The following is a 14,684-nucleotide window of genomic DNA, read 5'->3' as shown; positions in this document are numbered from 1 at the left end:
TGTAAGTGCCACTGAAACCGCTTCAGATCAGCATTTTCTAAGTCCATCAGTGTGTTCTCAAGCAGGTCTTCAACAGACGCCATCGTCCTTCACCGATTCACAGCTGCAGGACAAGAAGAATATCTGAAGTAATTTCACTTTTAACATGGGGATCTAGGTGCTCAAACTTTATTTGGATTATGAAGATATGTGCAGAGACAAATTAATAATCATAAATAAAAAAAAAACTAATGTGAGAGTAAAACCATGTGGAGAATCACTGGCTACATTTACATGGACTTCAGTAATCTAATTATTTACCTTATTCTGATTAAGAAAAAAGGTGTTTACATAAGTTGCTTTTAGAATATTCCTTTCATGTTCCCATTTTACATTATCACGTCCCCACGCTACAACATCTGACATCCCCTCCAGAACTTAACATATCAACATATAGTTCATTTTGTTATGGTGTCATATACAGTTTGGGGTATTTCATTTGTAATTTTATGAAAGCTTCAAGCGCAGTTCATTATTTGTCATGCTATGCAAATAGATGACAGAAATACTGAAGCCGAGCTCTTTTGTTTGCCGTTAAATGGTTGGTGACTGCCGTGTAAGTATCCTGTAACAAAGTGTGGTGAAAAGACTTGCATGACTGTAATAGTGTAATTAAGGTGTGTACATTTTTATACTACACTTCGATAATTAGACTAAAATAGGAATACCCCACATATGTTAATTTGATTTGTGTTTATTTTGAGTATGACTTTTGTTACGGAGTGAACAATGACGCATGAAGCGAGCGGATCCATCTGCATACTTTTATTCAAAGGACGAGACAAAGACATGGTCAAGGCAGGCAGGGTCAGACAGTGGCAGACAGGTGTATAGACAGCAAGACAGAGAGTAGTCCGTAACACAGGCAAAGGTCAATCCACGGCGAATGTTATCCGAAGGGCGAGGCAATAGAATAATCCGACAGGCGAGAGTTTAAAAAGGCAGGCAGCGAGACAGACCGAACGATTAAACAATGCAAGGGATCAGGGCTTGGATGACTATGAAATACGACTGAAAACAGACTGACTTCGGCTCCGTACAGTTGCTAACACAGACACATATAGTGTAAAACGCAAACCAATACTCGGTAGTGCGTGACAGGAAGACCAGGGTTTAAATAGTGTCTCTGACTGGTTACGGATGATGGCCACAATGGCTGATGGGGAACGTAGTCCGGGGTGTGGTGTAACAGTTAGTGAAATGTAAATGTCACAGCGACCTCTGGTGGCAAGCAGACTAACGTTCAGGAGTGGGTTCGTGACAACTTTAGTCAGATTTAGGCAATCGAAAATCTCTGTTTACATGGTAGATTCTTAACCCTCTGATATTGTTCTGTCATTTTAGACCGGAATTCATTATTTTATAACCATTTATAATTTAATAATTTACTATTGTACAGTCATTTATAATAGTCATTTAAACACTTTATATATACACATTACATACAGTTATTACATTGATTATTACAATTATTCATTGCTTAGTAATTAATATTACATCATTATATTTTATATTATTTTCCCAGTGTTGTTTAATATTATGATTGTGTAGTTTCAAAGAGTAAAAGATAAGAGAATGTCTCTATTTCAAGGTTTTTAAGGTCAGAATGATGTTGTCAAGCAGTATTTTTCCACACTTGGTCCTTTTCAGGGGTCTGAGCACGGTTCGCGTGATTTTTGGCCCATATGTGAACACACCAAACCATCTCAGACTCCTCAGAAGCTAACCGAACCGAGACCATCTCGGAAGGTGGTCTGAGTACGGTTCGCTTTTGGCTAAAGGTACGGTTTAATACATTCAACAGCTTTCTTGTTTGTCAGATTGTAAATAGATTTTAGGTAACTTCTGATTTCAAAATGAGAAACAATGATTTATAATCGCCATACTTGCATTTATGTTTACTAAACTTTGCCAGCAAATAGAGTTGGGGTACTCTGACTTGGACACGAGTCCAGTTTCGAGTACAATTTTTAGGCGACTCGGACTTGTCACGGACTCGGATGTATTTTTACTCGGACTTGACTTGGACTCAAGCCTTTCGGACTCGGAAAATATCCCAAGTCCGTCCGAGTCCAGAGACAGTTGACGGAAATGTCAGTGACTTAATGTATTATCATGAAAGTCTTGTCCAGTAGGCTACTAGACGACGGGTTTATGTGCGCACTAGAGATGCGTGGATGAGCTCAAACGTCACCCGAATCCGCAGCTTCAAATAAATTATTAATTATAATTAATAAATTAGATTTTTCTCTGATTTAGATAACCGCACCCGACCTGCACCCGATTGTCGTTTACGATTATTCTAATTCTTAGTTTTGCATGATGATATGATGAATGGATTGTTCATTTTTAACAGCAGATTGATTCAGCTGATCTGCACATCGCTGCACACTTACACAAGCTAAAATACTCGTGCTTTTAAGTCAAAGCCACGCTAAAAAGAATAACGTTAACTGACATCTGGACGTGACTCTCCACAGTCTCTAATGAAATCGGTTGGGTGTTTGAACGCCTACCGGATCCTTGGACAACAGATTACAGGGGTTCAACCGGTTTAAGAAATTTCAGATCATAAAAATCTAATTCTTTTCATTTTTAAGGTATTGTTTTTGTTTTAATGTACTGATTCAAATTAGTAATCAATAATTATTGTTAATTTTACTACTCGGCAAATCTGGTACTGGCATGGACGGAGCGGGCGCGGGCGCATGTCAGGCGCAATCATCAAACATATTTCAAAGGAAGCCGACGCCACATTCCCTACCGACTTTACTATGTGTTTTGAGCGAATATTTGCATTTATTCACATACGATTAAATTAGAAATGGTCACTACTGAATGATGCGCATCAGAGGGGATTTAGAAGTGTGTGTACGCAAAGCCGACGGATTAAAAAATGAGTATCCACAGGTACTGCACTACACCACTAAATATTACCCTACTCAATAGCATTAACACAGGCGTAACTCCCTTCAAACTTGATCTGGAATGTCTTTTTTTCTGTCACAACTTCTCGAACAGGTGAACACAAAGACACACACACAAAAATGAAATCGTTTGCCTGAAAAAAGTATTTAGAACAGGTTCATATTTTAGAAAATGTAGTTAATATTTGCCTCATTATTGATTCATCTCATCCACCTCCGACCCACCCGCAAATAATCAGAATGCATTTTTTATTACCCGACCCACCCGACCCGTGGATTATCCGCAGCGCCGCGGATATCACCGTCATCCGCGCATCACTAGTGCGCACACACTCACAGCATGCTCACAGAATGCGCCTCTCAGTCAGTGTGGGAATACAGAGTTCTCTTTCGCTTTTAATAGGTTCTGTTATTGCTACACACATGCTCATATTGGAGACTATTCATGTAAATGAAGTTGGTTTTGTCTTAAGTAAAACAGTTGTTAGAAAAAAATACTGATGTGTCAAAATATTTGATCTGTGCGTCAGATCTTAAAGCGACAGCAGCGTAAACCTGCAGCCGCCGACCACGTCAAACAATAATCAAACAACAAAAGAAAAAGAGAAAACCACTCACTGTTCTTGACTGAATCACTTATTAACTGTAATAAGAATTATCTTTAATGTATACAGTAAAGATTTTGGAGTGTTTTATTTTAACATGTATTACTTCATGGAATGTCTGTAGTCTATTTCTGTAATAGCCTTTATATAGACCTACATAAAAAAAAAAAAAAAAAAAAAAAACTTACAAAAAAACCTACAATTATATTTAAAAAAAAAAAAAAAGATTCCATTTAAAAAAAAATATTCCATTTGTATTTTTTGATTAATATATGCATTAATACTTTTGCTTGTAAGTAATACTTGGAGTGTTTACTTGCTTTACCCCCACTAGAGGTTTGCTTTTCTTACATTTCAACTGACATTGCATTTTTCTAGTTGTAAAGGTTAAAATCAGGGGTGCCCAAACTCACTCCTGGTCTTTTGGTTTAGCTCCAACTTGCCTCAACACACCTGCCAGGGGGTTTCTAGTATGCCTAGTATAAGCTTGATTAGCTGGTTCAGGTGTGTTTAATTGGGGCTGGAGCTAAAATCTGTAGGACACCTCCCTCCAGGACTGAGTTTGGGCACCCCTGGATTAAAACAATGTTAAGATACTGACAAACAGTAGTGTTTCCTTGGACTCAGACGGACTCGACTCAGACTCGGCCCTTTGGGACTTGGACTTGGGTCCGACTCGGCCCATTTTGGACTCTGACTCGGACTCGTCTCGGACTCGATTGGTAAAAGACTCAGACTCGACTCGGACTCGACTTAGGTGGACTCGAACCCAACACTACCAGCAAAAGTAACAGATTAATCAAATAATATTCCTTCTGGAATGACATGTCGTAAGTGAAAAAAAACAAACAGAACATTTTCAAAACAAAGCTGAAAGCTGGGCATGATATGATCTCTAACAAATGAGCAAAAAAAATGACCACAAAATGTACATAGTGTATCAAAATCACAGTTAAATCTGTTTGCAAGGAAATAGTTACAGGGATAGTAACTATTTCCTTGCTATTTGAATGAGTTTGAAAGAAATTTATTTTACTTTATTTGTGACTAAATATTTAGTAGTTTCCAGATTTTATGCCATATCAAACCATCAACACAGCTATTCCAGAAAGTTACAATCCTAGGTCTAGAGACAACATCCCTTTGAAAAGGGGCCTGAACCTGCTGATTATTGTGCTTAACAGAGGAAGAAGAAAAACAAACTCGACCAACAGCAGTGTCAACCGGATCTAAAGACTGCGGAGACAATTGGGGACATGTATTTTTACAAAGCATTTTTAGCCCAGAGGGGACATCATCTATAACTTCAGCATATTCTTTAGGAGTGATTAGGATTGTAAATTTAGACAAAAATTCAGAATGAGTTAACAGAAGACCTTCTTGGTTGAAAAGTTGGCTCACCAAAACTATATCATTAGAAAATCAATTTTCAAAAAACAGTGATTTAGATTTAGATTTATATAAGATATGTTTATTATTCCATATAAAACATCTATTAGGTGAGAAATTATGTTTATAAATTAAGTTCCAGGAGAGAAGCATTTGTTTGTGAAAATTGGATAACTTTAGAAATGCTGTAGTTACAAAGCAAAACAAAATGAAGACCTCCAACCTGTGAAAATATATAACGAGGAATAATGTTCCATATGCTAGTTGTTTTTTTTTTTTAATTGTTTGATCTAGTTAACTTTAAAAGTATAATTAAGGGTGGTAAAATCTAAGAAGTTCAAACCTCCATTTTCAGTTGTGTACATAACCACATATTTCTTAATATTATGGGTTTTATTTTTCCAAAAAAAAAAAAATTGTAAAGCATATTATCAACAGGCTTGCAAATATTATTGTTGACTGCTAGAGAGAGAGCCGTATATGTGAGCCTTGAAATGCCCTCTGCTTTGGTAACCAGTACTCTCCCCCTCAAAGATAAGTCTCTTAGTAACTACTGATTTAACTTTTTCTTTGTCTTATCAATTATAGGGGAGAAATTTAGCGCACATCTTCTCTCTTCATCCTTTACTATCTTTATACCCAAATATGTGACTTATGTATCATCTGCTAATTGGCTAATAGTGATGATGTTATCTGCAATTGTAATTTCTCTCAAAGTACTCTGTTTAATAAAATCAGCAAGTAGTTGTGAACAGAGTAAAAACAGGTAAGGAGAAACAGGGCATCCCTGTTGTCATGTCCGTCGTGTGTGGGGAATGAGGAGTAGGAACGAGGAGCTCGGAACATAGAGTTTATTTAAATAATCCATAGGAACGGACAGGAACAGCAGGGAAACCACACGTAAATAAACACACAAGACTTTAAACAAACGGAGTGACATTAAAAATAAGTGACAACCAAATGGTGAACACAACCAAACTTAAATACACCGACCTATCAGGGGAAGACAGGTGTAATAGATTAAACAATGACATAATTAAAAACGGAACAGGAAAGACCAAATAAGGGCATACATAGGGGAAAAAAACACAAAACAGTCCACTGGGTGTGACCCACCCCACCCACCCCCACAGTCTATGTGGCCATGGTGGGTCAGCGAGTTCGGGCAGCCACGGCCGAGCACACAGTCCATGTGACCAAGGAGGATCAGGTGGTTCGGGAAGCCACGGCCGAGCATACAGTTCAGCCGGCCATGGTGGGTCAGGGGGGTCTGGAGGGCACTCTGGAGGAAGCTCAGGCTCTGGAGGGTTCTCTGGAGGAAGCTTAGGCTCTGGAAGGCGCTCTGGAGGCAGCTCAGGCTCAGGAGGGCACACTGGAGAAAGCTCAGGCTAAGGAGGGCGCTCTGGAGGAATGGACGGGACCAGTGGAGACTTGGGAGAGCTGGACGGGACCAGCAGAGACACAGAAGAAAGTAATCCACATGAGTCCATAATGTCCTTAATATTAATATGGCTTGCCATATTTGCAGCTGGTAATCCAGAGCGTGGGGGCGTGGCTGGAGTCCGTGAGCTGGCCAATGCCGGAGTCTGTAAGCTGAACGTGGTAGGAGTCCGAGAGCTGGCTGCGGGTTCTGGGCTGAGGATGAGGGAGGAGGTCTAGAGAACTGGGCTGAGTGAGGGAGGACCGGAGGGAGTGAGCTCGTTGGAGCAGCACGTGGAGGACGCTGGCTGGTGGTGAGCTGGAGCGGCCGCGTGTTCCCAGATGGGGGAAAGATTAGAATCTTTCACATCAACATAGTAATTGGAATGACAAAGAGCAAGGACATGGTTGATAAATTCCGCAACCGGTTTGCGGTAATCGTCAGGAGTTATAGAACAGAACAATTTGTCATCGTTTAGCCCCATCTGAAAACACGCGTTGATCATGGCGTCGCTCCAACTCACCAGGTGAAAAACGCTCAGGAACTCCTCCACGTACTGTTCCAACGGCCTCTCCGCCTGTTGAATGTTCATGAGGAACTCCTCAGCCCAGAACATTTTGTTAGGTCGGTTATTCTGTCACGCGTTGTGGTGTGCGTGGAATGAGGAGTAGGAACGGGGAGCTCGGAACATAGAGTTTATTTAAATAATCCACAGGAATGGACAGTAACAGCAGGGAATCCAAACGTAAATAAACGCACAAGACTTTAAACAAACGGAGTGACATTAACAATAACCAACAACCAAATGGTGAACACAACAAAACTTAAATACACCAACCCATCAAGGGAAGACAGGTGTAATAGATTAAACAATGACGTAACAATTAAAAATGGAGCAGGAAATGCCTTATGGAAGTCTGAAAAAAAGAATGAAGCTTTTATCTGAATATAGGTGGAGATAATCAATGACATCTAAAACTAAATGAATATTATTTGAAATATGTCTGTTCCTCAGACATAGCCAGATTGTGTATCATCAATAATTAAATCTAAAGTCTTTTTAATTCTAACAGAAAATATAGAGGCTAAAATTTTATAATCAACATTAAGCAAGCAAATTGGTCGCCAATTGTCTAAAAGCAATGTGTCTTTTTTTGGCTTGGGTATTAAGGTAATTAAGCCTTGTGTGAGGGTGGGTGGAAGCTTTCCAAGGTCTATACTCTGAGAAAAAAAGATTTAAGAGAAAAGGAGCAAGTTCTTCAGAAAAGTATTTATAGAATTCAGAGGTCAATCCATCCACACCAGGGGATTTATTTAACTTAAGTTCCTTAATAGCATGTAAGACTTCCTCTATACAAATAGGATTATCACATAGTTCTTTTTTGTCTTCACAGATTTAGTATTTATGAGGCTATCTAAAAAAAATCCGAGGTATTCTTTTCATTAAATCTAGATTCATAAAGAGAGCTATAAAAAGATGAACAATAATCAACAATATATTTCGGGTGTGTTACTATACCATTAATATTCAGATGTAATTGAATTTTTTGAATGACTTTTTTCTAACTGAAAAAAAATAAGCTGAGTTTTGTTCACCCTTCTCTAGCCATCTTTGTCTAGATCTAATGAATGCCCCCTCTGGTCTCCTTTCATAAATATCATCTAAGTGTTTTTGAAGAGTAATCAGTTCAATTTTTTCATTGTCTTAGAAAATAGGGGGAGATCTTTGAGTGAAAGCTGCAGTCTTTGAAATTATAATTTCTTCATGTTTCTGGGCTTTAGCTAATACACTTCCATAATTTCTTAAAAATGTACCAATTTCGAACTTCAATAATTCCCAGTTATTACAATAATCATTACTCTGTTGGGCTAATTTCCAATACTGTGCAATCAAACTGCGAATGGTCACCTTAACAGATTCGTTGTCCAGAATTGAAGTATTAAGTTTCCAGTAAGAGTTATAATGGCTGCTGGAAAAAGACTGAAGGCCAATATTAATAGAAACTGCTTTATGGTCTGTCAGAGGCATAGGAAGAATATTAATTAAAATGTTTTCTTTCTGTAAGCTACAAGAAGCTAGCCAATAATCAATACAAGACATGGCAGTACATGCCTTATTGCTCCATGTAAAGGATTTTAAATTAGGGAATTTCTCCCTCCAAAAGTCTTTTATATCAAATTTCTGCATTAAGGCCTTAAGCTTGGTATTGGAAGAAGTCAAAGCACAAGGAGGCCATCTGTCAAGGGAATTGTCTAAAGTAATATTAAAATCACCTCCAATTAAAATAAGTGAATTTGGAAATTTAGATAAACAATGCGTTAAGCGAATTTCTAATGTATCAAATAAAGCATCATTTTCACGTTCAGAGTTGTACCCATAAAGATTTACTAGAATTATAGTCAAAAGATCAAACTTTGCAACTAAATGAATATAATGACCAAGAGTGTCCACATCAGAATATAAAATATTTCCTGAAAACCCTTTTCAAAACTGCTACTCCTGCAGAGACCCATGTTCAAACCAAATATCATTACCCCATTGTGTTTTTTTTTTAAAAACTAACATCATTGGGAGTTGAATGAACTTCTTGAAAAAAACAAAAGTCAGACTTTTGCTGTTTAGCAAATAAAAACAAAGCCTTAGGTTTAACATTTAAACTCAAACCCCTGGCATTGAGAGTAATTAATGAAAAAGACATATGTGGATATGTGAATTTAAAGTGTAAACAATGAAAAAGAACAGGAACAACTTGAAATATTCCATTCCCAGTAAGAACAAGTGAACAATGTGATTATTAACCCAGCCGCAAACCTATGAGAATTACTTCAGACAATAAACAGTAATTCTTTGGCATTAGATGAAGAGAAAAAAAAAAACTTACAAGAGCAACAGGTTGAAACAAGTGTTCATACATTATGAGACCACAAGTCCACATCATCAGGGTGGTGGATGCATGGCTTTCTCATCAACAAACGCCCGCCCGCCGACGAAGAACGCTCTCTTCCCTTCCTTTCTAGCAGCTTCCACCAATGGCCAGAGTTTCATCCTTAGCATCCTGTCTGCCTGAGTCAAATCTTCTGTGAATCTCAGTTTGTGGTACCTGAGGTACTCGGAGTGTTTTGTCTGCCGCCACACCAGATCCCGCGTAGATCTTTTCACGAAATGAATAATCACCGGTCTTGGCCTGTTGTCCAGCTTTCCCAGACGATGCACAATGTCGATGTCATCTTGAATCGCCACACTTGAATCAGGAACAACTGCAGCACAGATGTTGGAAACTTTCAGCTTTATGTTTTCATCAGATTGTTCAGGGATTGCATACAGACAAAGACTCCATCTGCGCTGATATCGTTCGACTTCATTCAGTTTTTGCTCAACCTCAGAGATCTTGGTATTATTCAGATTCACAGTAGATTTTCAGTTTTTCATTTCGGTTTTCAAAGCATTGACTTCTTTAAACACAAAGTCGACTTCTTGAGACCCTCGATACTCACAGTGTTTTTGGTGATCATTTTACCGAGACTGTCTGCACTCTCCTTGATTTTAGATGTCAAGGCCATGATTATGTTATCTTGCAAATCTGTCAGCGAAATGTCCCCTCGAGATTTCTTTTGCTGAGGTTTCACAGGCGTATCTTGGTTTGAGTCATGGAGAACAACAGCTGTATCTTGGCTTGGCTCATGGAGGATCAGGCATCACGTGATTTGTTTTGGGTGCAGCAGACATGGCGAGATGAGATTTGGGTGAGATGATTTTGATTGGATGAGGCTCAGGCGTGGCAGCCAACTTGGCCGGGGACTCAGACGGGGCAGCCATCTTGTGAACAGGCTTGGGGATGGCGGCCATCTTGTGAACAGGCTCAGGGATGGTGGCCATCTTGCGGACTGGCTCTGGGATGGCGGCCATCTTGTGGACTGGCTCTGGGATGGCGGCCATCTTGTGGACTGGCTCTGGGATGGCGGCCATGACAGGTGCAGACTCTGGAGCGGCAGGCATGGTGTGAGCAGGCTGTGGCTTGGCAGACGTGACGTGAGCAGGCTGTGGCTTGGCAGACTTGGTAGGGGAAGGCTCTGGCATGATCGTGACAATACCGGACATGACATGTGTGAATATGGGTGTGGCTGGAACAGGAGGATGGTAGGGTTTATCATCGGCAACCCCTACAGTAAATGCCGATCCGGCCAACAACAGAGCATAGTCAATATAACGGATTAATGACCAGTGGCGGTGATGTCTAGGCAGTTTTACTTGAAATGTCCTTATCCAAACCAAAAAAGAAAAAGTCCTTCAGAAAGCTGTCTTGAAAATCCACCAAGTGACAGAGCTCACAAAAGTCCAAAACATATTGTTCAATTGACCGGTTACCTTGGCGGAGTCGAACGAGGCGTGATGCTGGGTCCATGGTTTGATCTGTGTGCAAAAGCCGCTGGATCTTGGGTAGGCGAAGTATTCTGTAACGGGGACTCGTGGGAAGCGTATGAGATCCAAGTGCGAGCTTTATTTGAACACAGAGTAGTCAGACAGGCAGGGTCAATCTCCAAACAATCCGTGAAACGTAGGCAAGATAAAACGTAACCCAATAAAACAGGCAATGAGTCCAAATACCGGTGAGCAGTCCAAATGAGCAAAATAAACAAGGCTATGAAAACAAGGCAAAACTATGACAAGAAACCAAACCGTGAAAATAACAAAAACAAGACAAGGAAATCCGAGAAACCGCTTAGTAGAGTCCGCACAGGCAAAACAATACTTCACAGCTTCCTGTTTGAAAATGGCCTCCTTTTATTGTCACCAAACAGGAAGTTACCAATGAAGCAGCAGAGGGAGCAGCAACAGTCAGTCAGTGGGTGAGGGCTCCCTCTGCTGGCGTGGCGTTACAGTTTGTTGTTTTTAACATTTACATTTTGGTTCTTGTTTTCTTTCTCATTTTAGATGCTGGAGAAAAAGCAGCCAGGCTAAAGCATTTAAAGTGGAAACTTCTGTTGTGGCTCAATAATCCAGGATTGTGATGGTGAAGGAGCAGAAGAAGCAGAAGATCAGAGATCAGGCAGAGATCTACTGATGCCCCTGAGGAAACCGATTAACTAATGTGTTAGTTAAACCAAACATTTTCAGCACTCACCTTCATGTCTTTCCAAACCTGTAAAACTTTTGGTCATCTTTGAAACATAAATGTAGATCTTTTTAATGAAATCTGAGAAATTTCTGTCCCTCTGTTTCACACTTTATACAACTACCACTTTCGAGCCTCAGAAAGGTAGTAAAGACAGCATTAAAGTAATCCATGTGACTCCAGTTGTTTAACCTTAATTTTATGAAGTGATGTGAATGGTTTATATGCACAAAAAACATTGCATTTTATTCACACACAAACTAAAATCTTATGGTGCTGTTGTGAAAATGCGTTGAAGATACCTAATGTATGAATAAAGATGTAATTTTGTTGTTGTTGCTGTTTACTGCACACACAAGGCATCTGTTAAAAATATCTTTATTTGCATTCTGCAAAAAGTTTCTTATGGGTTTGGAGTGACATGAGAGTAAGTAATTAATGGCAAAATTAGCATTTTTTTGGGTGAAATATGTTCTAATGTGGTTAGAATTGGTCATTGTTCTGTGTTATAAACATTTTCAGTATTTCAAAGATTATTGTTTTGAAAAATCAATTTCAAATAAATACTGCTCCTTTGAAAGTTGTATTTGAAGAATACTGAAAATATGGTTTCCACAAAAATATTGGGCAGCACAACTGTTTTTCACAATGATAATAATCTGAAATGTTTCTTGAGCAGCAAATCATATTAAAATGTTTTCTGAAGGGTCATGTGACACTGAATACTGGAGTAATTATGATGAAAATGTAGTTCACATGAATAAATTACCTTTCACAATGTATTCATATAGAAAACATAGTTATATTTTATAAGTTTACTGTTTTTACGGTACGTTTAATCAAATGCAGGCTTAATTTGTGATCAGGAAAGTGTTTTGTACTTGAAAGATGTATTTAATGTGTCAATAAATGTTTTAGTACTCTTTTGTGAATTGTCTTATTTTGAATATGAGATCAATATAATCATGAATTTACAGTTGATATTCAGCATGAAAAAGACTTTTTAACTTTCACTTTACAACCACATTTAGGCGTAATTTGGACGTCTTTTCGTCTTTCACTTTTCAACCAAATTGTCACGTTGTTTAGATGAGTTTTCGACAAGCTTTTGCTGGGTGGCATACATTTGCTTTCACTTTCATCTTTGACTAGAGCGGCCCGTTACGGCTTGCCAGATCTCGGGAAAATGTTCCACTCTTTCTTCACGGAGACATCAATGTGTGTGATTATGAAAGGCATATTTGTAAGACGTTTAGCCTACTCATCTGGAATACACTGCATACACTGTGAATATTTCAGCTTAGAATAATTAAGTTCAAAGGCTGCATTTACATTACATTTTAAAGTCAAATCAAAGTGTTCTACAAGTTATTTCTGTAGCGGACCACTCCCTTAACATATGTGGACTGTCCCTGGATTCGGTTGTTGTTAGCTTTCTCTCTAATTTTCCTCCAAAAATGAATAGCTTTTTTTCAATAGACCCTTAAGGTTACTATTGGTATGCCTTTAACCAATAAAATAACCACACAGATTGTTAAGTGAAATATAGCTTGGATTAATTTACTTAAATCAAACAGAAAAAAATATATATGACAGACCCAGCCAAAAAAAAAAAAAAAAGTCCCAAAAATCACCAAATGAAATATGAAGGTGGTATTTACTACTCAAGTCAAACAAACCACACAAATTAGTTCAGTCAAATGTCCCCCACAGTAATCAAAACACTAATGTTTAATGTTCAAAATGGCCACCAATCAAATAAATACCCAGTTGCAGGACTGATACGATGCTGGGGTTTGTTGAGGCACAAAACAATTTGCCGCTTCGCTCAATGAACAAACAAAATAAACATCTGTCTTACCGTCGCTGATCTGGGTCCTTATTTCTGTGAGTCACTTTCAAACTCGAGTGATTTGAGTGAAGAAGAGACTGCGGGTCGGTGATCACGTGAACCACTGATAATTCCTGCTGTCTCAGGAGCTGTCTGTGATGACTCCTGTAGATCAGGTTGGTGAGAGATTAGTAGTTTTACACAACCGCGAACTCACTGATCTCTCAGGTTAAAGTTTAGCACGTGCAGTTTGTCATTCAAACAACTTTACACCAGCACTAAATCAGTTCTCTGGTCGTCACAGGATGGCATATTTACACTTTAAATAAAGGCAGACATGTTCCCTCTATACAGGTATGCTGCAGACCTGGGGCAAGGTAGTAGGGATGGGTGGGTCCACACGCTTCTTCTCCTTCTCCTTTTGTTGAATGGCTGTTCACTCCGTAGGAGCATTACCGCCACCTACTGTATACCTTATGCACCTTGGTGATGAATCTGTATTTTATTTATTTATTTTAATTAAAAAAAAAAAAAAGTACCTCACCCACCCCAAAGGATCAGAGCCCAGGCTTCAGCTGACGCTGCGTGTTCAGCTCCTCCAGCTTCCACACTGTGCTCCTCAGCCTTCAAGGCAGACAGAGGCACCACGCTCCTCATCCTCAGACCCTATAGTTCTATATCCTATAACCTAGTCCTGTAACCTCCAAAAAAGTTAAAACAGCTCTATATATCTGATTATGACTTAAACCCTTCCCCAGAAGATCCACAATACACACTGGCCTATTTCTTACACTATTAAAAAGACTGTCACACTGACCATCATACTTACCACACTTACAAAGCACATGCTCAACTGTTTCTAAGACACCACATTCATTACACATCCCACTTTCATGCTTCCCCATTAATGCTAGTGTTGAATTTAACCCTGTATGTCCCATTCTTAGTCTAGAGATCATTACTTCTTCCTTTCTGTGTCTTCCATAAAACTGTTCTTTCTTCCCTACTAATTTCACAATATTATAATACCACCTACTGCTGCTATTTTCCCATCTTTGTTGCCATATTCGTATTAATTTCCTATTACTCACTGATTTTATCTCACTTCTACCCAGAGGCACCTTAACATCCACCACGTTTTTTTTTAAAACGCCTCTTTTGCTAATTTATCAGCTGTTTCATTCCTTATATCCCAATATGTGCTGATACCCAACAGAAATATAGTTATACCTTCCACTTTCAGTCTGTACAATAATGTATAGATCTCCTCTAGCAGATCTTCTCTGTCGCTTTTTGTGGACATTACACTTTTAAGAGCTGATGAAGAATCGAGCAAATTAAAATCCTGTTTGGATTTTG

The 14,684-nt window shown here is 39.0% G+C and overlaps 1 protein-coding gene across 2 annotated transcripts in view; it reads right to left on the bottom strand.

The window, feature by feature from the left end:
• LOC127164128 (protein NLRC3) overlaps positions 1 to 13,560 on the bottom strand; it is a 551,968-nt gene extending 538,408 nt beyond the window's left edge. For both annotated transcript variants that reach the window (XM_051107855.1, XM_051107857.1), the window contains exon 1: positions 13,356 to 13,560. The gene's annotated coding sequence lies outside the window, so the exon portion shown is untranslated. The remainder of the gene's footprint in view (positions 1 to 13,355) is intronic.
• Between the last annotated feature and the right edge of the window lie 1,124 nt (positions 13,561 to 14,684).

Source organism: Labeo rohita, chromosome 4 (assembly GCF_022985175.1).
Source record: "Labeo rohita strain BAU-BD-2019 chromosome 4, IGBB_LRoh.1.0, whole genome shotgun sequence".
NCBI classification, from domain to species: domain Eukaryota; kingdom Metazoa; phylum Chordata; class Actinopteri; order Cypriniformes; family Cyprinidae; genus Labeo; species Labeo rohita.
The sequence above is the reverse complement of the archived record's forward strand: the minus strand, read 5'-3'. Positions and strand labels throughout refer to the sequence as shown.